Genomic DNA, 24,165 nt, shown 5'->3' on the forward strand with positions numbered 1-24,165 from the left:
AGATTCCATTCTAATCGCTTTTCTATGGAGGGTGGGGTGGCAGCTCGCAGGAGGGTGGCATTCGCCACGCTGCAGAGGCCAGATGCGGTAGGGGGCCTTGACCTCCCTGATTTTGAATCATTATCTAACTGCCCAACTGCAGTGGTTGTTGCAATGGCAGCCAAAAAGTGCAACAAGATTTGCTGCCTATGGTACCTGCGCCTCACATTATGTCAAGGGTGGTGCTGCACCTGCCACATCCGCAGAGGCGGGACACTTCTGAATTTCCGGTTCTACCGCGTAGCTGGATTAAAATGTTTGGGGCACGCAGGAGCCATACTCTCCTGATATGCCACTTACCATGGTGGAGATGCATGCGGACTAGAGAGGTATTGCAGACTGGGCAGAAGTGGGAGTCACAGGGGAGGGGGGGATCTATACCAGGAAGAAACACTCCTCCCATCCAAAGACTTTAGAGAGCTATTTGAGGTGCCACAGGGCCACTTCTTGCTCCACGGAGAGATAACCACGGCGGTTCGCTGTCATTGGGGAGTGGGCCTGGAGAACCCCCGGCCCATGTGGGATGTCATTACTTGGTCACTGCATCGGGCATATAAAAGACAGTCACATGCTTACATAGAGCAATACGGGGAGACTATCTCAAACCGCTCATGGCCCTTCAGATCAGAAGGGAGGAGAATTTAGGACTTCCACTGCCCGAGAAAGAATGGAAGAATAAATTGGGCAAAATCCATAAGGTGTACCTCAACACCAGATTTAAATTAATCAACTTTTGTATACTGCACAGGGCATACCTCACTCCTGGGAAACTTAGAGGACACTTCAATGTAGCAGGGGCCGCATGCCTAAGAAGTTGGGAGGATGTGATGTGGAGTTGCCCGGTGCTCACTCTGTACTGGAAAAAGTACCTGGAGAAGTCGCTGACATATCCAAAGAAATACCCTACACACCACGGCACTGCCTGCTAAGCCGATTCTCTAAAACAGCTAAGAATAAAGCAACCAGCAGATGCCAAGATTTAGCGTACATCCTAATGAAAAGGGAAATCACTAGAAATCGTAAAACACCAAGAGGCCCCATGGCGGACACATGGCATAGGAAACAAGAGTGCTGGGCTGGTTATGAAGGGGCAGTGTTCCTAAGAGATGCGAGAAGAGGGCAGGGCTCACTAAAACTGGCCAGAGCTTGGGAGATACTTATAAATGGCATGCATGCCCTCATGCATCAGCGGAATCATCCCCAGCAGCCTTGCCAGGGAGATCTCAGAATGTCAGTATGCGAGATAAAGATGTATGGAAAAGGTGGCAGAACTATCACCAAAGAGAGCTAGAAGGCAGATCATGTGGACACGCATAGTTCAATTTGGACATTATAAAGGGAGGGGAGCCTACCGATCGAGATTACGGATCTAAAATATCAGGGCATTTCCCCATTGGACACGATGGGGAGGGTGTTGCTGCGAGAGATGGGGTATGTGTGATCCCTTGGGAGTATGGCCTACTGAGGAATAGGCGAGTTTTTGGTCTTGAATGATAACTGTCTCCATACTGGACTATTGATGCAAAACCCAATAAAGGTCGTTTACTAAAAATATAATTTTAAAGAGCACAGTCTTGCCTAATATTGATAACAGTAGCTTGTTATAAAACTGTATGGATTCTCCGATATTTACAATGGTTTTACCGAGATTGCCCTGCAGTGTCTTCATTTTTATGAAATGCCTGTTCCACAGATATTTAAAGGTTCTGTCAGCCAACCGTAGTGACAGCGCTGGCAGCTGACCCATGTCTACTACATTTTGAAGGAGGAACAAGCAGGATATCTCGGTTACCTTTAAGTCCAGATAACTGCCCAAATTGGTCTAATTACCATAAGAGTGGATGTATATCTACTCCAGTAATATTATAGAGAAAGAAATAATCTGCACACAATGAAATTGTATGCCAATGTCCATATAACGAGCCTCCCATGTCCGACTCCTCCGCCCTAATCATGGCAGCTCGGTGTTCCACAGCCATCACAAAATGCAGGTTTGAAAGAGGGCAACCCTGACAAATGCCCCTAATTACTTTCCATGTCTCCAAGATTACTCGGCTATTATGAACACCGCTATTGGTGATGTTTTAAATAGTTTTATGCATAATATTTCGGCAACAAATCCAGTGCCTCCAGTACCATGAAAACATACGTCCAGCAAAGAGCATCAAAGACTCTTTCCCTGACCATGGAGGCCACTGCGGTTGGTTGTTCTGCTGCCAGCAGTTGCTTATTCACCATGGGATACAACAGTACAATATTTGGCAATGTATTTCAACCAGGCATAAGCCCGGATTGATGCAGATAAATTAGTTTGGAAAGAACTTCAGTGATCCTCGACACTAACAATTTGGCCAAAATATTACACATTAACCGTGGATAATGGTATATAAGAGCCCAAGTCGAGTGGCTCATTATTAGGCTCTGGGAGTATAATAAGCAATGCTTATTCTGGATAATAAAGAAAGTGAGCACCTACCCCTGGCAGATTTATAAATTTCTAATAATGTGGTATTAATGTGTTTGTGACATGCTGTAAAATGCAACTGGCAAGCCATCGCTTCCTGGAATGTTTCTCAATACAATTTTGAATAATTTCTTCGACCGTTATTACGGTTTCCCTTTGCCTCCTTTTCTCATCTTTATTTTATTTAGTCATGCCCTACTTATGCAGTATTCCTGGCAGTCCGCTGCAGTATCAGCGGACTCTGTATACAATTATTGTATAAAATTTTATGAACGCTTTATTGATACCCACCTGAGTGTGTGATACTTCCCCATTCATTTTCCGAATTGCCATAATGTTACTAGGTGAATTTTAGGTCCTTGTCAACCATGCCATTAGTCCACCAGCCAATTTTCTTTCACTATGCATTTTGATTATGTACTCTTTGTAATGGTGCTCTGTAATGAAACGTTCATAACCTATTAGTTCTTGGTATTCCTTCCTTGGTTGTTTCAAGTCGGTGCAGCTCTTCAGGGACTTGAGCGATGACATTTCTAATTGTCTCAACCTCTACGTTTTGTGTTGTCCCTTTCCAAAACCACTCTACCCCATGTGTCATACTTATGCAAGCACCTCTCAAAGAGAACTTAAAAGCCTCCCAAACGAAGAGATAATCAATAGACAACTTGATCTCTGCAAAGAACTGCTGATTCACATTTTTGAGTGAATCTCTATAAGGTGCATCAAGAAGTGCCTCCAGCTGCAGGCATCAGGTCAGTATCCTAGTAGTGTCAATTTAAGAGTATTACGAACAAACAATGTTTTGCTCAAGTATTCCGTATCTGTAACCGCTTCCCCAATCTGCAGGTTACAAAAAACAAGTCAATCCTAGTATGCAAGGCATGTACATGGGGAGTAGTACGAATATTCCCTAAAACCAGGGTGGGTATTTCTCCGAACACCTACTAGCCATCTGTTTGTTAACCAATTAGAGAACGTGCAAGACAGAGTTGCCACGGTGCCTTGCAAAGGTAAGAACAACCCGCCTTGCTCTGGATCCACTACACAATTAAAATCGCTCCTTCAAATGGTGGGTATGTCTTGGCCATGAACCAGCTGAACAGCTACCACGGCAAAGTACTCACCTGAGAAACCATCCAGTCTACCCAAGAGTATTATGTATCTCTCTGCAGGGTCACTAATCACCATCGTTAACATAGCCTCTTCCCCTTTTCTGTAGTGAGATGCATCTCTTGGAGATACACAAAGTCTATGCCTGCTCTGTGAATGGATGAATATATTTTTTGCTTTTTGGTTATGTTGCCCAGTCTCCTGACATTCCAAGTTAGTATTTTATATTTCAGGTTACCCACAGGGGTGCCGCTGGAGGGTCGTAGTGTAAGGCCATCCCTCAAGCTGTTGGACATCTGCTGTCTCTTTCCATCTCATACCAGTCACTAAATAAACCCCAGCGTTACCCAGCCCAGGGTCGAATAACCAAATATAACCAAATACCTCCACAAGAATCAAAATTGTAACCAATCTCTCCAGTACCACGGGGTTGGGAGATATCCTGGGAGGGGGGTCAGCCGAGGCCGATCATGTCAACCGCCAATCCAGCCATGACTAATAACTCTTTACCTTACCATGAAGGAGCGTCTTTAAGCTTGAACCAGACTGTATAATCGGGTCCACTTGTATTGACCCAGCTTCTCAGCAGTTTTCTAGGATAACATCTCTGTCCTTATAATTCAACAGTCTCGACACTATGGGGTGGTGCACCAGTGTTGGTCGTGCCAATGGTACTCTGTGGGCTTTCTCTAGAACAAAAAAACCAGAAGAACCCACATGGGTAACTGTCCTTGAGCCTAGTTTTAAGAAACGAGAGTCCAAAAAAATTGGATTATTAGTTCAGAAGGATGTGCGTCCTTCACGAGTAATAAGTCTGCAACTTTCTCTTTACTGGTGACCAAGTACCTGAGACCCCGCCGGATACAGCAGTATGGATAAGCAAATTTAGCGGCACAACTATGGAAATTTAGCAGCACAAATATGGGAATTTAGCTGTATTTTTGCGGCGCTTTATTTTACTCATAATCATTCAATTTCAGCCTTAAATCAAGGGAAACTGTTTTAGCAGAGTATTCCACTCTGAATAGGCAACCAGGGATATGGAAAAGAGGAAGCAGCCCACAGGTGAAGGCTGTTATCCCTTGGAAATGCAATCCTCCATTTGCTTTAGTATAGGTTCTGAGAAGCCCATCAAAGATGGCCTGGGAGCATCCCATAGGAAATACCATTCTAGAACCTACCTTAGTGTATGGTCTGGGGGGTCCAGATTGGAGTGACAGGGAGATACCCAAAGAAATTTGAAATTATGCAACCAGTCACAGTATATGACCCGTGGAATCCACTTGGGAGCAGCAGAGGAGAAACTCATAATAAAGGCACTATACAACGGTGCAATACTTCAAGGCAAATTACTACACATGGATAAAACATCTTGGCATACGACACTATCCAGTGCAACGAACAATGGATTGTGATACTCGCCTTTAGAATGGTATGCACTGCACACTGTACCAATTGCTATTATGCACTTTCTGCAAACCCGTAAGTGCACATTACATTTTTTGTGTTACTGATCAGAGTGGAAGCTGAGCTCTGGATTTTCCTGAGCCTGTGACTTGGGGATAGCCCATCGGAAGAGTAGTTAGAGCAGCCTGGGAAGGGGCTTGTTCGGTACAAATGTCTGATTGCACTCACTGATGCTGGGTGGCAGTCATGATGATTGTTGCCACAAATGTACATGATCAATCTTGTATGCTGCGAGTGAGGAAGCAGGGTCATATTTAAGAGCGGATTCGCACAACAGGTGTCAGTCTATGCCATAAGTATCATTGGAAACCGTCAGAAGTGGGATAGATTTTTCACCTCCACCCATTATGATCGTAGCAATGACATTTTAATATTGCACTTGGCACTTGTGCTTTCTTTCATACGTGGCTATGGGCGTCTGTTCATCCCCACACGCAGAAAAGCAATTTGTCCAAAAAATGCACTTCAAACAATTGCTCTAAAGTTATTTGTGCTGAGAAAGAAACACATTTTGCATGAGTGATGTGGCTGTGGAGGTTAAACCGGCGTTCTGCATGAACGGACATTAATGAAGAGGCAAGGTGTTAGAACCGAACTGTAAGGTCTACCTTTTAGTGTTAAAAAGCTAAATGCACTAAAACGTTCGAGGAAATGTGACGGTACACCTCACAGTAATATACATATGTATTGTCTCAGGGGGATGTTTTAGGTGAGTAATGTTTTTTTTAAGCCATGTTTTAAAGTGTCCTAAATGTGCCAATTACAAGTTTCTATGAGAAAATGTATAAACTAAACTATTCTGAGACTATTAATTTAGAAATACAGTAATAGAGACCAAAGAGGCACACAGAAATGAATGCGATGAAGCCGCATTGCTTAATCCGGTATGTCCATTAGCCACCTAGATCATGCCAATCAAATGAAGGCCAACGCGAACACAAGCATGCACTTTTCGGCAACAGCAAAGTTTTGTGTGAGATGCACTATACCCACACACTTCAAGCTTAAGAATAAAATATTTAAGAAAACCGGATACATTTTAAAGTGATGGATGCTAATGAAAATGCACACAACACACAGAGTTACTTCACCAAACCTCGATATATAAAGGAAAAGTAAACAACTAGAAGCGCTGTACATTTGAAAGAGGACATTAATGTGGCTCTAGACTAACGAGTTGGGATCTGTGGCTTGCCATACTAAAGGTGAAGGAAGCACACAGGCACCCAATCTATTTCTGACAGTGCATTTTCTAATATGGAGTTCACTACAAACCACAAAGACTGCTTTTGTAGTAGAAACACTCAAAAACAACCTTCAGCATCAACTACAGAAGAGAGGATATTGACAAGTGAAGAATTATCAAATAAAGGTAACAACCTTTTCCCTGCATTCCTTCAATTTCGCAGGCACTTTTGTAAAAATCGCTGCATTTTTACAAAAGTGCCGATTTTGCGGCAAAATCGCGAAATCCTGGAGGGTCTGATCGTAGCACTTTTCTCTCTCAGGGTACCAAAGCAGAGCAGTCCAAGGCCTACTCAGGTGAGGTGATGTGGGCTAGTAAAACCACCCCGCTTTCTGGTAGGCAATACCACTCAATAAATCACTGTCCAGTCAATGTCTTTTCTTGTAAAACAGTCACGTGCTTCTCATACACAGACACTACTAAATACTATGCATTAATTACAAATATATACAATCAGGAGGATAGAAATACCTCTGGTGAAACCCTAGTTTCATTTTACTCCCCAGTGGTTCCTAAATCCTATCACCACCATACCTCCATATATAGCAGATACAATATCACCCAGAAGACCTTGAAATCTCACATTTTACGCGCATTTCAGTGAGGGAAAGTTCTAGAATCGGGGGGGGAGGAGGGGGAGGAAGAGTCCATTAATTTCCTGCCATCAAGCATTTCCACACGTCTCCTGATCAGAACAGTACCCCAGTTGCGTGGGTGGGCCCAGTCCCTACACCACGAAAGGCTCCAATCCTTAATGTGGAGATCAGCATTCCTGGTCAAAAAATGATCTGCGGGCAATGGTGTAGGTGTGGTATTTAGGAGCAGCTCGACAGGCACCACGTAATACCTACAAAACAGACATTCTTTAAACTTATACACCCGGCGGAGTCCAGGGTGGTGTGCCACAAGTGGGGGAACGCTAGGAGGTAGGAATTCTGTGGATCCCTGCAGATTCAAAGTTTATTTTACAGAAATGCAAGGAAATGTGTGATTTTAGGCAAAGTTTAAGTTTGCAGAGCCTTGTGGGTAACAAAATATTGTGGGATCCATTGCATACCACCCTAGACTTCCCTAAGTGTCTAGTTTTCAGCAATGATTCAGTTTGGCAGGGTTCCCAGAGTGGCAGCTGACCCCAGCCCTTAAAATACCGCTACTCAGCATGGCGAGTGGGGCGATATTGGGATTAACCCCACTCTGCTGGTCCATTTGTAAAGACAATGCCCCAAAGAATCACATTTTCTGTTGCTTGCCTTAGGGATGCTTTACTCCCCAGGGGACATAAAGACTGTTGAGGCTTTAGTGGTGGAGGTGGGTGGGACAAGATGAGCCAGACCAAACCCCTTTATTTTAACAAGAAAAAATATTCTTGCCATACAGTGGGCTTTCTGCCACCCCTCCCCCACATAGGGCAAACTGATTTACACCCTCTCTCTGACCCCCTCAGAGTGCCACTTTTGGGGTGTGTAGAGAGTACTATTTCTTATACAAGAATTATTCAGTACCTTAAATTCCTAGGGATATTACAAATCAATCGTACAGGTATTCAAATATTACGGAAAACCATGACACCAGCAAGATATAAAATTAAGACACAGTATATTATCCATCATATATCATGAAACACTGCAAATAGTAACATTTCAAAAGGTAAATACAGGACTGTTGTGTAACATATACATGAACAAATATATATAAACTTAACATAAGTGTATCAGGACTGTGATACATAAAATACAAGAGACATATACAAAAGTTAACTTACAATACATAAATGAATCAATACGGTGTCCGTAGAAAACATATATATGTTGAAGCAGATCTCCTATTTTGCTTGGATATGTATGTAGTCTGCTCGACAAAAGTAAGGAGCACCTCTACTTGTCGAACTTTTGACCCAAAGAGGTTATGTGTTTTTATAAAACATCAACACGGGTGTTCTTCAGGACTTGAGATGAAAAAGAACAGCATGTGTGTCTGAAAATAGGTGTCAGTGTAAGGAATCAATCCATGTATTAGATATGCAACGTGTCCACTAACAAAAAAGTCTCACCTGTGTATAAGGTGAGGCAGCCTCAATAGTAGGCATACTCTTCAGATATTAAATATCAGTCACAGGAGGTCCTTATTAAAGTGAGGGTCCATATATTTCGATAATGGAAAACACGGGTCCCATGAGATTTTTAAACCCTTCCCTGATTTATAGAGGGCTTTCTGCTCCACCCAAGGGAAGCAGATCAGGGGCAAACGCCGAATACGCACCCCAGCCCAGGGGGGCAAAAAGACTTATGCCCTTTGAGGGGTGGGAAAATAGCAGTGTGCACGGTGGCCACACATCAAACCCCCCCCCGCCCCCCCTTTTTTTTTTTCAATTCATTCATCCATGGGGTATACTGTGATTTCTGCCCCTCCCCCCATGGACAGCAATACTAGTATTGTTAAAGGGGGGGGTGGGGATCACAGGTCTTTGTCCATCGGCCGCTGCCCCTACATTACACCCCAAAACGTAAGGAAGCACCGGGCAATAGTGTACATAGCCCGTTCCCCTGCAGGAAAAGGGAGGTATTGCAGGGAAATCAAGTTTTCAGCTTTCCAACAATTCTTTCCTTTTGACACAATTCCCTGACAGCACGAAGAACGGGGGAGGTTTTCTACCCCTTCCATCTCCCAGGGAAACCAGAAAGCAGCTTCCTGGGTGCCAGCCCTGCTAATAACATTATCACATCACTGATGCAATCACGTCATTTGTAGGACAGTCACAGGGCATGAGTTATAGTTAATCTAGGGCACGAGTTATACTTACTTGCGACAACTATAACTGGTGAATATCAGTCGTTTTACTAGTTTAAACCTTTGTTTTAGTAGCCATTTTCATCCAAATAGAATATCCCTTTAACCATTATTTTTTTCCACAATATATTATATAGATTAATCTGATATATATAAATATGCCTCTTATCATTACAATGCACTCGTAATGCCCATTCAGGGCTTAATCATGTATGGCAAATGCGAGGCACAGTCTATGGAGGATATGGAGCCATAAACTTAAGAATTTTCGTTAATCACGTATGAAATTGCACAAAATGATCATTGTATATACATAATTTTTTAATCTTCTATGGCTGGCTAACAAGTGTTAAGATGGCGCCTCCTTATACGATATTATTTGGAGTCTCTTGTTTATGTTGTAGCCGCATGCACCGTAAGTTAAATGTGTATACCAGGATATAATCATGTTAAACTTACGGCACTATGTACAGTGGAAAAAGGCACGAAGCCGAAACGCGTCCTGTGCTTCATCTCGGTGAAATAAAATAACTGAGTTTCACCTTCAATTGAGTGCTGTCCCTTCATTTTCCTGCCGGGGGGGTGAAGTATTTGATATATATATATATATATATATCCCAAGAACTCCACTGCTGTTTGGCGCTTCAAGTATTGAAGAAAGGAGCACGGACCACAACTTTGGTGCATTCAATCGATTTATTTACCTCAAGGTAAATCTGCCATAACGCGTTTTGGCTCTGAAGAGCCTTGATCACATGACACGCATCTGAAGTCAGCTGACCATTTTTATACCATTTTTTTTTTTAGAGACTTTTTTTTTGAACGGTGTTAAAGTGACAGTGCAGAAAAACGGTTATTAACCAGTCAAGTAGTCAACATAGAGCATTTACATTGCATGTTGCCACCGTCAGCATGTTTGAATAATGGTATGACTACCTATTCGATAACTAAACATCAGTACATTGTCGATATTCCATAAATGTTTTACGCTCACATTCGGCAAACTATCAATACCATGTGCACAATTTGTGCATATTGTCAAATAAAATACCTGTATAAATAGATTTTAAAATATCATAAAATCGGTACAGGGAGGTAGGAATTTGCATTCAAGGTTTAAATACCAGATCATCCACCTCGGATACTATGTATTCATAAGACAAAGGGTACATCGCACAGAACTGTATTCGATAAATAAATAAATAGTAGACCTAGATTTCATCATAAAAACCCTGGTCTAAAATCATTCATAAATTCATATTGTGCGTTGATGCTTGTGCCCCTTGATATGGTCGTATATTTATGACTTGATGTATGGACTTGATCTGTATAAATGTCTTTGATTCAATGTGATGTTCTATTCCGATTGGGTTTCACTTGACCAGTCAACACGATGTGCAAAGATTGCGCGAATAAAGTGCAAATTGCAGTATAGTCACTTAAATAACTAAAAAAAAAAACTGGTGAATTAAAAAACCAGATACAAGCCTTTATCTTATTAGGACTTCTGTGGGACCTAAGGCTATGTTTCGCTGCATCTTTATAATGTATAGATCCATACTCCTATTTTATTTGATGTTTTAATTTTGTTCTATATACATGAAACTTCTATGAGGAGAAAAAAACAGGGATCTTTGTGAGGGTACGAGCATTTATTATAATCTATTAGAGACATGTATAGAGATCTTCTGTTACATTCAGGCCATTGGGACTTTTGGAATCCAGTTCCAAGATGTATCGGGTTTCTAGTGGTCGTAGGGTTCTTTCCCTGTCTCCACCTCTTCTATTGAAAAGGTACACAGTCAATTATAAAATATTTCAAATATTTGGGGTCTGACTGATGATGTTCCTTAAAATGACGGGCGACTGGATACACAGGATCTTGGTTGCTGATTACTCTAATATGTTGCAAGATCCTCTTGTGCCCCTGTAGGTTGGTACTTCCCACGTACTGAAGCCCACAGGGGCACTAGAGGATATATACAACAAACTCAGTCTTTCAAGACAGAGCTCTATTAATCGCTTGTTCTTCTCCGCTGAAGGCAGTTTTATATGTCAGGGTGTTGGTGCCAAATTGACAGGCCTTGCAAGTTCTACATCTGTAAAAGCCTTTTCTATGGCTTAACCAATTGCCTTTCGGTCTGTCTATTGGATCATTTTGAACCCGCCCATCATTCATATTGGGGGCTCTTTTGTTAGTGATTGAGAGCTTTGCGGGTAGTATATGACCTAGGGAAGGGTCATTTTTCACCAGCGGCCAATTTCTATGGATTATGCGGTTGATTTCTTTGCTCTGATTACTGTATCCCACTATCATTCGAACTTCATCGTTGGCCGCACTCTTTAACTTTAATGGTGATCTAAGGGCCTCATCAGTTGTACCTACTATATCAAGCTTTAGGAGGGTATCCCTGTTAACCAACCCACTTTTCAATATGGCGGCATCTAGGCACCTTTTAGTGTAGTGAGCAGGTACTCAATCTATGTAGTGCCTGCCTGACTCTACGTCACTGGTGTGCTTACCACATGTATCATAAAAACATTGTGTCAAATGGTGCTATAAAAACCTTACTAGTGATTAGTTCTTGTTCAAGATAAGTAGAGAAAGTAAAAAAGGTGTGATAGGACGACAGCGCCTCACGGAAGCAGCCCCAACGAGGTATGCGTAGACTGGTACTCGCCTACTACCTCCTATTGTCATCATCGGTCGCTGCCGCCCAAACAGAAATAGTAAAGGTGGAACAGAAATGTGTAGTATACTGCACTCAAACTCTACGTGATGGTCCTAATGACTCCTATCTTATCAGGCAACCTATGTGTTGCGGTGGTGTGAGCTAATCTGCAAAAACAGGAAGTGTCGACCCAGATTTGGTGAGTTGAGCCTGATCAGGACTCGAGTCACTCAGAAGTAAAACCGAGCAGCATAACACTAGCTATATGGTGCTTTATTCTCAGCTGTGTCGCTTGCTCATTTAAAAACCAACATGTTTCGTTGCCGTATTACTTTACCGGCAACTTCATCAGGGCTTGGGTCGACTGGTCTCTCTGCGAACGCTAATGTGTACCAGCGATATCTTTAAATCAGCACCTGGAGAGGACACAGCAATAAAAACAATCAAACACACACATGTACTCTCCTCTGCCAGGTCATGCCTGGTCTTGCCGAGCAAAATGCTCCTCATTCAAAGTAGTCGATTCATGCTTTGCAAAGATATTTACCCTCGAGGTGCTGTGTAGCGGCATACCTGCACCTCCATCATGTAAGTGTCTTGGGTATTTGTATACCGGCCCTTTTGGCTGTTAAAACCAGAGCTGCGGAACTTTGTTTCTAGAAAAGGCACATGAAAGGAATCTGTGTATCAACATCGCTGACATCACATACTATTTACTTTTTAACCCATTGTTAAGACTAGTCTATTTGAATGTAAGGTGTTTAATGTTTTTAGCCATTGGTCGAGAATCGTCATGGTAACTAGTTTACGATCCACCGTTAAATACCCACGTACTGGAGGTAGTATAATGAATGGTTGCATGTGGATATCGATTAGCGCTATCTATATTTTTGTGGACCTACTGCTGTGGTCAAATAGCACTTGGAGGTAAGACATGTATGGACAACCGGCTATACCCCCGCCTCATAAGGAGCATCATCCCCCCTGCTTGGCCCGGAAACCGGGTCTTACCTCGTCAGTCTGAGCCTCGGGTCGTAACTCGCCCTCGATCGCTAGTGGTCGGCCAGCTTCCGGCTTATATGCGGAAGTCGCGCGGGAACCGCGCTACCATTTGGAGTGGTTAACAGTGTAGCGCATGCGCGGAGAGGTTTTTTGAAGGACCGGGCGGCCATATTTGTTAAACCGCTACTTTCGTATATATGAAAACGATTAGTAGCCTGATCGTATAATATATTATTATCAGCTACTGACTGAGAAAAGGGTCAGGATGCATTGTGGTAACTTCCTCCTTGCACAAAAAGTAAATACCCATGTTGGCCAAATGTAAAGCAGTGTTTGAAGGGAGAGGCGGCCATCTTTGTAAAACCGCTATTGTCAAGTTCCTTATATCGGTCCTATACCTGTTCTTTTAAGATTATTAATTGACCGGAAGACTAGCAGGCTACATTGAGGTGACCTATTCCACAGGTTGAGTGTATGTTAATGCAGCTAACCCGGGATGTTCATAACTCATCTGCCTCGGGCTGTCTGTGTGCGCAATGGTGATGGTACTGGCATCCTTCTTCATGAGCCTGCTAGTCTTCCGGTCAATTAATAATCTTAAAAGAACAGGTATAGGACCGATATAAGGAACTTGACAATAGCGGTTTTACAAAGATGGCCGCCTCTCCCTTCAAACACTGCTTTACATTTGGCCAACATGGGTATTTACTTTTTGTGCAAGGAGGAAGTTACCACAATGCATCCTGACCCTTTTCTCAGTCAGTAGCTGATAATAATATATTATACGATCAGGCTACTAATCGTTTTCATATATACGAAAGTAGCGGTTTAACAAATATGGCCGCCCGGTCCTTCAAAAAACCTCTCCGCGCATGCGCTACACTGTTAACCACTCCAAATGGTAGCGCGGTTCCCGCGCGACTTCCGCATATAAGCCGGAAGCTGGCCGACCACTAGCGATCGAGGGCGAGTTACGACCCGAGGCTCAGACTGACGAGGTAAGACCCGGTTTCCGGGCCAAGCAGGGGGGATGATGCTCCTTATGAGGCGGGGGTATAGCCGGTTGTCCATACATGTCTTACCTCCAAGTGCTATTTGACCACAGCAGTAGGTCCACAAAAATATAGATAGCGCTAATCGATATCCACATGCAACCATTCATTATACTACCTCCAGTACGTGGGTATTTAACGGTGGATCGTAAACTAGTTACCATGACGATTCTCGACCAATGGCTAAAAACATTAAACACCTTACATTCAAATAGACTAGTCTTAACAATGGGTTAAAAAGTAAATAGTATGTGATGTCAGCGATGTTGATACACAGATTCCTTTCATGTGCCTTTTCTAGAAACAAAGTTCCGCAGCTCTGGTTTTAACAGCCAAAAGGGCCGGTATACAAATACCCAAGACACTTACATGATGGAGGTGCAGGTATGCCGCTACACAGCACCTCGAGGGTAAATATCTTTGCAAAGCATGAATCGACTACTTTGAATGAGGAGCATTTTGCTCGGCAAGACCAGGCATGACCTGGCAGAGGAGAGTACATGTGTGTGTTTGATTGTTTTTATTGCTGTGTCCTCTCCAGGTGCTGATTTAAAGATATCGCTGGTACACATTAGCGTTCGCAGAGAGACCAGTCGACCCAAGCCCTGATGAAGTTGCCGGTAAAGTAATACGGCAACGAAACATGTTGGTTTTTAAATGAGCAAGCGACACAGCTGAGAATAAAGCACCATATAGCTAGTGTTATGCTGCTCGGTTTTACTTCTGAGTGACTCGAGTCCTGATCAGGCTCAACTCACCAAATCTGGGTCGACACTTCCTGTTTTTGCAGATTAGCTCACACCACCGCAACACATAGGTTGCCTGATAAGATAGGAGTCATTAGGACCATCACGTAGAGTTTGAGTGCAGTATACTACACATTTCTGTTCCACCTTTACTATTTCTGTTTGGGCGGCAGCGACCGATGATGACAATAGGAGGTAGTAGGCGAGTACCAGTCTACGCATACCTCGTTGGGGCTGCTTCCGTGAGGCGCTGTCGTCCTATCACACCTTTTTTACTTTCTCTACTTATCTTGAACAAGAACTAATCACTAGTAAGGTTTTTATAGCACCATTTGACACAATGTTTTTATGATACATGTGGTAAGCACACCAGTGACGTAGAGTCAGGCAGGCACTACATAGATTGAGTACCTGCTCACTACTTAAGAAATTTTTATAAACTTGTTCATAGGGTAGGTCTTGTTGTATTTCAGGATTGTGAGTGGGGGGCCACCTACCCTGTTAGCCCCCTAGGCTCCCTTGTTGTGTAAGTAACCTTTTAGTGTAGCCCCGTTCAAGGAACCTAGATCGACTGTTTTGTTGGGCCTTCTGTAGTTCACATACAGTGCTACAAATTATTTCCAGTCGAATCATTTCCCCATAGGGGATACTTTGGATAAGGTGTCTTGGGTGTAGACTGGTTGCGTGCAACACTGAATTCACTGCTGTAGGTTTACTGTGTATTTTTGTCTCAATTTTCCCCTTTTTCTATGTACACCTCTACATCCAAGAAAATAACCATTTCTGCACTGATGTTAGCAGTAGACTGCAAATTAATATTGTTTTGGTTCAATTCATCAATAAACGTTTTTGCCTCTGCTTCGGAGCCATGCCATATTAAAAAAACTCATCAATATAGTGCCACCAACATTTCACATTTTGTTTCAGAGTGTTTGAGAATTTTCTATGTAGGACCAGTTCCTCCCACCAACCCATGTGGAGACAGGTGTAGCTGGGGGAGAAACTGGCCCACATAGCAACTCCCCGTAATTGTTGGTAGAGAACATTCTGAAATAAAAAAATATTATTATTGAGGCAAAAGTCAATCATGTCAATCAACATTTTGTCGTGTTGTTCATTGTCTTTTTCTAAGATAATGTTTCACTGCCCTCAAACCATCTTTGTGGCTAATGCTCGTATACAGAGCTGTGATGTCCATTGTTATCAATAAAAATTCATTTTTCCATTCAAAGTCGTTTATTTTAGCCAAAAAAATCGCCACTGTCCCTTAAGTATGAGGGCAAAGTTTGAACAAACTCTTGAAGAAAATAGTCTGTGTATTGTGAAGTATTTTCAGTAAGACTATTGTTGGCGGAAATAATGGGGCGTCCAGGCGGTTTAGTTGGATTCTTGTGAAGTTTGGGTATAAAGTATATTACTGGAGTTGTGGGTGTGTGGTTTCTGAGAAAAAAATATTCATCCTTACCAATTAACCCCAAGCTTCTCCAGGCCATCAGTTTGCTATAATAGCTGTCATATGTTGCTTTTAGTGTGGATTGGTCGCTTCTACGATAGCATTGGCGGTCTGTCAGTTGTTCTAGCGCCTCTTTGATGTAATCCACCTTAGCCCAAATTACCGCCTTTGGCGGCATTCCTTATGATGATGTCTTTGTTGGTCGATAATTTTTGCATCAGTTGTTGATACTTTATTTCCTGTTTGTTCTTTTTAGTGTCTTTGATTTTGTTAACTTTGACATTCAGCTGTTTCAATCCCATTATGACCTGCTAATGATATAAATCGATGGCGTCCCTCGGCATGAATGGAATGTATGATGAACATGGTTTGAATTTTGTGATAAGAAATGCGCCCTCGGTAATAGTTGTAGTGACCGCATCTTTGATCCTCCGACCCGGTCGTTGTTTGTGCCAGCATCTGGAGATCCGTAAGGAGCGGCTTGTCATCATTAGATAAGCCAAACATAGGTGGAGAACACGTAAGGGGAGGCGATTTATCAGCATCCACCGTATTTGCTTTATTAGTCGTGCCTTTAATAAGATGATATTTTTTAAGTTTTAGTTTTCTGATCGCTTTGAAAACATCCATTCTGGTTGCAGCGTAGTCAAACGAGCTTTCGGGACAAAAAGAAAGTCCCAACAAGAGTAATTGCAATTCGGCTTTATTGAGGGCTACAGTTGATAAATTGTCACCGTGATGTTACTGGCAATGTCCTGATCGTTACTCATTTCCGATTCCATCGGCGTGTTTGGTATCGCCTGGTTGTTTCTCCTTTGCTTTGCCCGTCTCCTTTCTCGTCGTTTGCAGGTATTTTTGTTTGTTGTCTTTTTGGTCGCAGTGTTTGTTTCCGCTCTTTGACTAAAAAATCTAATTCTTCTACGAGTGAAATTGCAAATGGGGCTCTTTTATCCCTGTTCCCACACTCGGTTTCGCCTTCCATAGCGGAGCTTAAATCGGAAGTGGACAAATCCACTTGTTTGGACCCTTTGTTACCTCTTGATGGAGTTTTGGAGGCACCACTGTATTTAGATATCTTCACGTTTCCGTACTTTTTGCCAAAAGTAAAGATGCGTCCACATTCATAGTCAGCTTTGTCTCAGTGATATTTATACGGCTTACGCTCCCTTATTTTGTCCTCTTCTTTTTTTAGTCATTGTGTCATCTCGTCTCTCAATTTCTTGTCCTCGTCACTTTGGCCCATGGCTCCTATTTCTTCATTCATGGCGTCTATTTGCTCTTGCAGTTTCAGTCAATCTGACTCGGCATATTAGACTAACAGAATTACCAATCGCTTCGATGATTCGAGGTTGGTCTCAGCCCACTCTTCCATCATCTGTGGGTCTAGTGTCTCGTAACTGGGTGCAATAAGTATTCGTAAGCCGGGTGGAATCGTCCCCACATCCAGGTATCGCTGGAGGGAGCGGCCTTCCCACCACTTACTCTGTTCGCTCTTCATTAGTTTCTCTAGGCTCCGGTATTTGTCTCGAAGGCTTGTATTTTTTGCTCCAGTTGTTGCATTCTGGGCTATGTAATTTGTTTTCGGGGCGTTCTTGTCATCGAACATTGCTGTTGCAGCTGCCTCGCAGTCTCTTAGCGCGTCGGCCGACATAGCTTGGGGATTGTGTATTTTTTAGTGATTATGTGACTAGAGGGCAGATTCTTTGCTTGTCAGAAGTCTGTGTTAGCAAAGCTGTTTTCTAGTCCTTCGCACACCCTTCTACCCAGCGTGTTTGCGTTGCCGCTGATCCTATCTTCAGCTACTGTCAGTACTCCTCGGGTCCTCCGACTCGAGTCCGTCCTGTCTTGCCTGGCTTTCCTGCAGGTAACCACGTCTGCGTTGCTGGGGGGCTGGACACCGTGAAATCCTCCTGGATTGCGGGAAATGGTGTCTGTTACCAGACGGCGTCCTCTTTGCGTGCTGCCAGCCCGACATCGAAGGGGGGTCCGTGTGCAACCGGAGAAGACAAGAACCGGTTTCAAATATCCCAAGAACTCCAATGCTGCTTGGCGCTTCAAGTATTGAAGAAAGGCGCACGGACCACAACTTTGGTGCATTCAATCTATTTATTTACCTCAAGGTAAATCTGCCATAACGCGTTTCGGCTCCGAAGAGCCTTGATCACATGACACGCATTTGAAGTCAGCTGACCATTTTTATACCACAATCCCTTATGTTTCTTCCTTTGAAAAAACACTGGCACAAACTCCACTTTTTGCGACGGTGCGTTTATTTCCGCTCACTCCATGCCGCGTTTCGGGATATATATATATATATATATATATATATATATACACGAAGTATTCATCAGTTTTCTCCATAAACAAGAATACACGAACTCCTCTTCGTCGGTGAACACTCTTTATTTGAAAAAGTATAAGAGTCTCCCTTCTGTCATGGCGCGTTTCGCCACCGGAGTAGCTTGATCACATGGGACAAACTTTGCGTATGACGCTATTTAAAAATGCAAACACCCCTGTCACATGACGGAGAGGAAATAGAAGACATACTTTCATTTTACATTTTCAACTTCCTGCTGAAAAAACAGACTCTTAATATATGCACGTGATATACATGTAATTATATCCGAATGTAGATTTGACCCAATCTACCGAGTTTAACACTTTATACAAAGTCTAAATACATATCATTGTAGTAAACTCGGAACACATAAAATCATCATCTGTGTTAAAATGGGATCCTATGAGATACATGGACAATCCAAGACAATTTTAGTATAAAATACGAATCGTACATCACAGGATAATAATAATTAAACGTGCAAATATTGTCAGCAGTGTGTCCTAAGACTACTCAAAAGATGTAATCTGGATAAAATCCAAAAAGCAGGAATGTCGTATATTCAGTAAAGTTACCATGTCAATCCTCTCCAAACGTACTGTAATGTTTCCTATCGATATGAGTAATAAATGCTTTTTAATTTGATTTTAAAATATTATATATTTGTTATTAATTTATTCATTTAATATATATATACAATTGACGTAAAGTGCGAAAGTGCCTAAAAGTGCAATAAGTAAAGTGCAAAAAGTGCCAAAGTGCAATCTAAAAAGATGTGCAAATACGCAATAAATGTGCCTTCATAAAGCTCATACACTGGATAATACATAACGATAGGATCCCAATATTACCTAAAAATAGGATATTGGAATAGTGTAGTGAATTGGGTGTATTTTTTCCTTTCCTTCCTTCTTTCAAAGCAGCATAATGTATGTCAGATCTTAAATGATGATAAAAAATATAAGATTGCAAACACTTCGTAACATCTACTGCCAGACCTAGAACCACATAAGCATATAGTCCAAGACCAGAATAGAAACATGTGAGCTGACAAGGAGTAAAATAAATGCACAACCAAAGTATTGGGGATAGATGACAAAAACCACTCTAAATCAATATTTCTTCTCTCATTATCACTAAACTTTCATAAAAAGTTGTGCAAGTCTTCCGTTGTGTTGAGCCCGAGTGGTGTCTTAGTATCGAGCTCAATAATTACTCGGGTCTCCAATTGTCTGAGCATGCGCTCTCTGTTACCCCCATGTTTTAATTTTGGGATTGCATCGATTACAAAATAAGAGAGACAGGTCAGGTCATTGTCATGAACAGCTCTAAAATGACGGGCCACAGGATAGGTGGAATCATTGTTTACGATGGCCCTGAGGTGCTGTAAAATGCGTGCATGAACTTGCAGTTTAGTGCTACCCACGTATTTGAGACCGCAGGTGCAGGTTAAAACATAAACTGCAAATTCCATGCGGCAGGTGTAATGCCCCCTGATTTGTATTGGAGTGAGACTGAAAGGAGTGTTATATTGCAAAGTATTCACTCCAAACTTGCATGCCCTGCACGATACGCATTTAAAGAAACCTTTTATAGACTGCAACCAATTTATTTTGGTAGTGGTTTCTATGTTTTTAGACACTAACTGGTTTCTCATCGAAACTGCCCGTCTAAAAGTAATAGTAGGAGTGGATGGTAATCTAGGGGTCAATACTGCATCTGTTTTCAGTATTGGCCAATTACGATTAACTATCCTCCTGAGCTGGTTGTGTTGTTTGCTGAATGTAATGATGAGACGGGGTGTATTACTGTCATCAGGGCTATTGGTCACAGGTGTCGTGGTATCTTTCTTGGGGGATAGAAGGTCCTCTAGATTTGAGAGCCACCTTCACCTGGGCTTGTTTAAGGATGTTGTTTTTATATCCCCTCTCTCTGAATCTGGACAATGCCTGTTCAGAGCATCTGACAAATTCCTCATCAGAACTGCAGATACGTTTCAACCTGAGGAGCTCCCCGTAGGGGATACTCCTAATCAGATGACCGGGGTGAGAGCTGGTCGCATGTAGAGTGGCGTTCCCTGCTGTGGGCTTTCTGAAAAGTGTAGATTCAAGACGACCATCCTGGATGTAGATCATAGTATCTAGAAAGGGAACCTCAGAGGCGCGAATTGTTGCAGTGAATTTAAGATTACATATGTTGTTGTTAAGTTCATCAATAAACAGTAAAGCACTCTCACGATCACCTTTCCAAATAAAAAACACATCGTCTATGTATCTAAGCCAATGCAAAACTTGTTTGTCCACCACTCTGGCCAGGGTGCCATGGAGGGTCTGCTCCTCCCACCAGCCCACGTGTAAACACGCGTAGCTGGGAGAGAAGCAAGCCCCCATGGCTACACCCGCATCGGACGGTATACTGCATTTTCAAACATGAAAAAGTTGTTAAAAAGACACCATTTGACCATCTCTAGAAGCATAATGTTGTGGTTATACAGGCCAAGGGGTCTATTGTCCAAATAATGCTTAACAGCTGACAAACCAGCATGATGGTCAATGCTGGTGTACAAGGACTCAATGTCCATAACCACTAGTAACAAATCATCTTCCCATTCAATATTTTGAATTTTGTTTAAAAAATCTCCTGTATCTCTGATATAGGATGGCAGTCCTTGTACAAAAGGTTGTAAAAAATAGTCAACATATTGGGTGATATGTTCACTCATTCCTCCTATCGCCGAAATAATCGGTCTGCCAGGCGGGGGATTAATTTGTTTGTGTACTTTCGGTATTAGATACAGGGTGGGAATGATGGGAAAATCATTGAGCATAAAGTTCAATTCCTGGCTGGAAATAAGTCCCTGTCGTTTCCAGTTCATAAGATCTTTCTTGATAGTATCTTTAGCTTTATGATATTCACTTAGCGTGGTTTTAGAATAGCATTCAGTATTAGACAGTTGTGTCTGAGCCTCTTTTATGTATTGTTCCCTTGGCCAGATGACCACATTGCCACCCTTGTCCGACATAGTAATGACAATATGTCCTTTCTGTCCCTTAATTTGCGAATAAGATTCTCATATTGCATATTGTGGTGTTTAAGTCTGGTTTTGTTATGGTTAGTTCTGTAGTATAGTTTCTTGATGTCATCAGTTATACGTTCGTGAAAAATGTCTATGGCGTCCTTGGGCATTATCGGATAAAATTTTGATTTAGCCTTGAATGGACTGAGCCCAGCACTAGATTCTGTCAAATTGTGTAAACCGAGTCTTTCCTGAGTGGAGAATTGACTCATAGTAGGAACATCGGTAAGACGATTTTCATTATTAAGTTCACTGATTGTGAGCATGATGGAAGCATCAGATGCTACAAGATTGGGTTGGTTACTAATATTTGAAGTGCTTTCATTGCCAGGCAGGGCATAGGTGATGTTACCCTCTTTGATGGTAAAGAATTTTTGTAATTTCAGCTTCCTAATATATTTATAAATGTCAATGCGAGTTTTCGCATAATTGAAGCTGCTCTCCGGGCAAAAGGATAGACCGAGTGCAAGGATCTGTGTTTCAGCTTTGGTAAGGACAAGTTGTGACAAATTGACAACCGTATCGCTGTTGGCCATTATCTCCTGCGCCACTGCTTTCTTGATTTGCCTCTTCCTGCATTTGCGCCTTTCTCGGCGACGCTGATTTTTTCGCTTGTTGTGGTTTGCGGCAGGTTCCGATTCCGTGGTCGCAGTGTTTGTAGCCGGTCCTCTGCTAAAAAATTAAGCTCCTCAGCCGGACTAAGGATATTCACCTGATCACCCGCTCTTTGATTTGCATTGATGCCGTCATCAGATTCATATTCGCTCGTAAGTGAGCCTGTTTCAGAACTCAATTCTCCTCTGTCATTCCCGGTTGCTGCAATTTCTGTGCTGGGTACCACATTTTTTTGAGTTGTACGTCCCGACATGTTTCTCTTGGCATGATCGTACTTGCGAGAGAACGTGAATATTTGTCCCAACTCATAGTCTGTTTTGTCCCTCGCATATTTGAATGCTTTACGTATTTTAATTCTGTCCTCATGTTTTTTCATCCTTTCGCCAATTTCTTTCTTTGTCTTGATAATATATTCAGTTTGTTCAAGTTTATTCAATTGTTCATTAATATCCCCAATTTCTTTCAGTAAACTCTCACGATCAATTTTGGCGTATTTGAGGAGTATGATGACCATATTCATTGATGCAGCCAAATTATTTGCTGCCCATTCCTTTAACATATCCGGGTTGGGTTTTTCATAAGACGGTGCTACAAAGATCCTTAGACCACGGGGTACTCTACCCGCTTCCTCGTACTTCTGTAGAGACTTATGTTCCCACCACTTTGTAATCTCGCTTTTCATACATTTCTCCAAACGTTTAAGCAAAGATGTAACATCAGAATTCATTTCAGTTGTGACGGTGTTCGAACTTGGTATTGCTGCACCAGGCGTGTTACTGAAGAGAGCATCAGCTGCTGCTTCACGATCTCGCAAAGCGTCCATTGACATACTGAAATTCAAATGGGAGTCTAGCGCCAAAATAATCCAACAGCGCTTGAGAAATATATATACACACCGACACCTCCCCACCTGTGGGTTAAGTCCGTTCCACTCACCACTTATATCCGACCAACTTTACTGCCGGCACGTCCTCCGACCAGTCTGCTGTTCAGTTCGTCGGTTTGGATGAGGAAATCTTCACACAGGGGGCTGCCGTTGTTCACTGTCCTTCCGGACCGCTTCTCGAACACGTTGGCTGGTAACGGCTGCCTGCTTGAGGGGAGGGGGTTCGTAACCGGAAGCAGACCCACTTCCTGACGATACGAATATAGGCACGAAGTATTCATCAGTTTTCTCCATAAACAAGAATACACGAACTCCTCTTCGTCGGTGAACACTCTTTATTTGAAAAAGTATAAGAGTCTCCCTTCTGTCATGACGCGTTTCGCCACCGGAGTGGCTTGATCACATGGGACAAACTTTGCGTATGACGCTATTTAAAAATGCAAACACCCCTGTCATATATATATATATATATATATATATATATATATATATATATATATATATATATATATATATATATAGATAGATAGATAGATCCATCTATCTATCAAGATCCATCTATCTACATATGTATAATTGTTCCTTTTTGAGGAGGGAAATCACCCCCCCCCAGTTTATATTGACTCCCAACCTCCCTTAAACCATAAAATTACTCTTTCCTCCCTTTACCACTACCCACACAAAACCTTTCTTTAAGTAATATAATAATTATGTTAATATATTTAAAAACAAAATACTTACCTGCATGGTTTCTTGCAATATAAAAAACACCTCAGTTCAGCCAACATGCATATAGTTCATCAACTTACCTTCAAGCCACTAAATCATGGTGGCAGATGGTACGGCATATAAAATCCTGGGCACTTGAGTGGTGTCACCTCACTCCAGAAATCTGTCATAGAGTCCCCATTCCAGAGGAATTCTGAATCCTGATCTCTTCAAACAAGCTTTTCACTTGTACTTCTGGTATGCAGTCATGCAGTCACCAAATAATAATGTCATATAAAACTTGCTACCTTAGTTTTGACTTCACAAATAGCAGTATATGATACGAGTTACTATTACTCAATATAATGAACCACCTAACCCATAGGTGCTGGAAGTAGTGGTGCTGAGGATACTACAACACGCCCAGAATAACTATGCTGGAGTTCAGAAGGTAAATGACCAACAAAGATGCCTTGAAATTTAGGTTTTATATTGTCACAT

The 24,165-nt window shown here is 42.2% G+C and overlaps 1 protein-coding gene across 1 annotated transcript in view; it reads right to left on the reverse strand.

The window, feature by feature from the left end:
• Nucleotides 1-24,165, reverse strand: part of ZDHHC20 (zDHHC palmitoyltransferase 20) — a 337,926-nt gene that overhangs the window by 113,950 nt on the left and 199,811 nt on the right. The gene's annotated exons all lie outside the window — the stretch shown is intronic.

Source organism: Triturus cristatus, chromosome 8 (assembly GCF_964204655.1).
Source record: "Triturus cristatus chromosome 8, aTriCri1.1, whole genome shotgun sequence".
Taxonomy (NCBI): domain Eukaryota; kingdom Metazoa; phylum Chordata; class Amphibia; order Caudata; family Salamandridae; genus Triturus; species Triturus cristatus.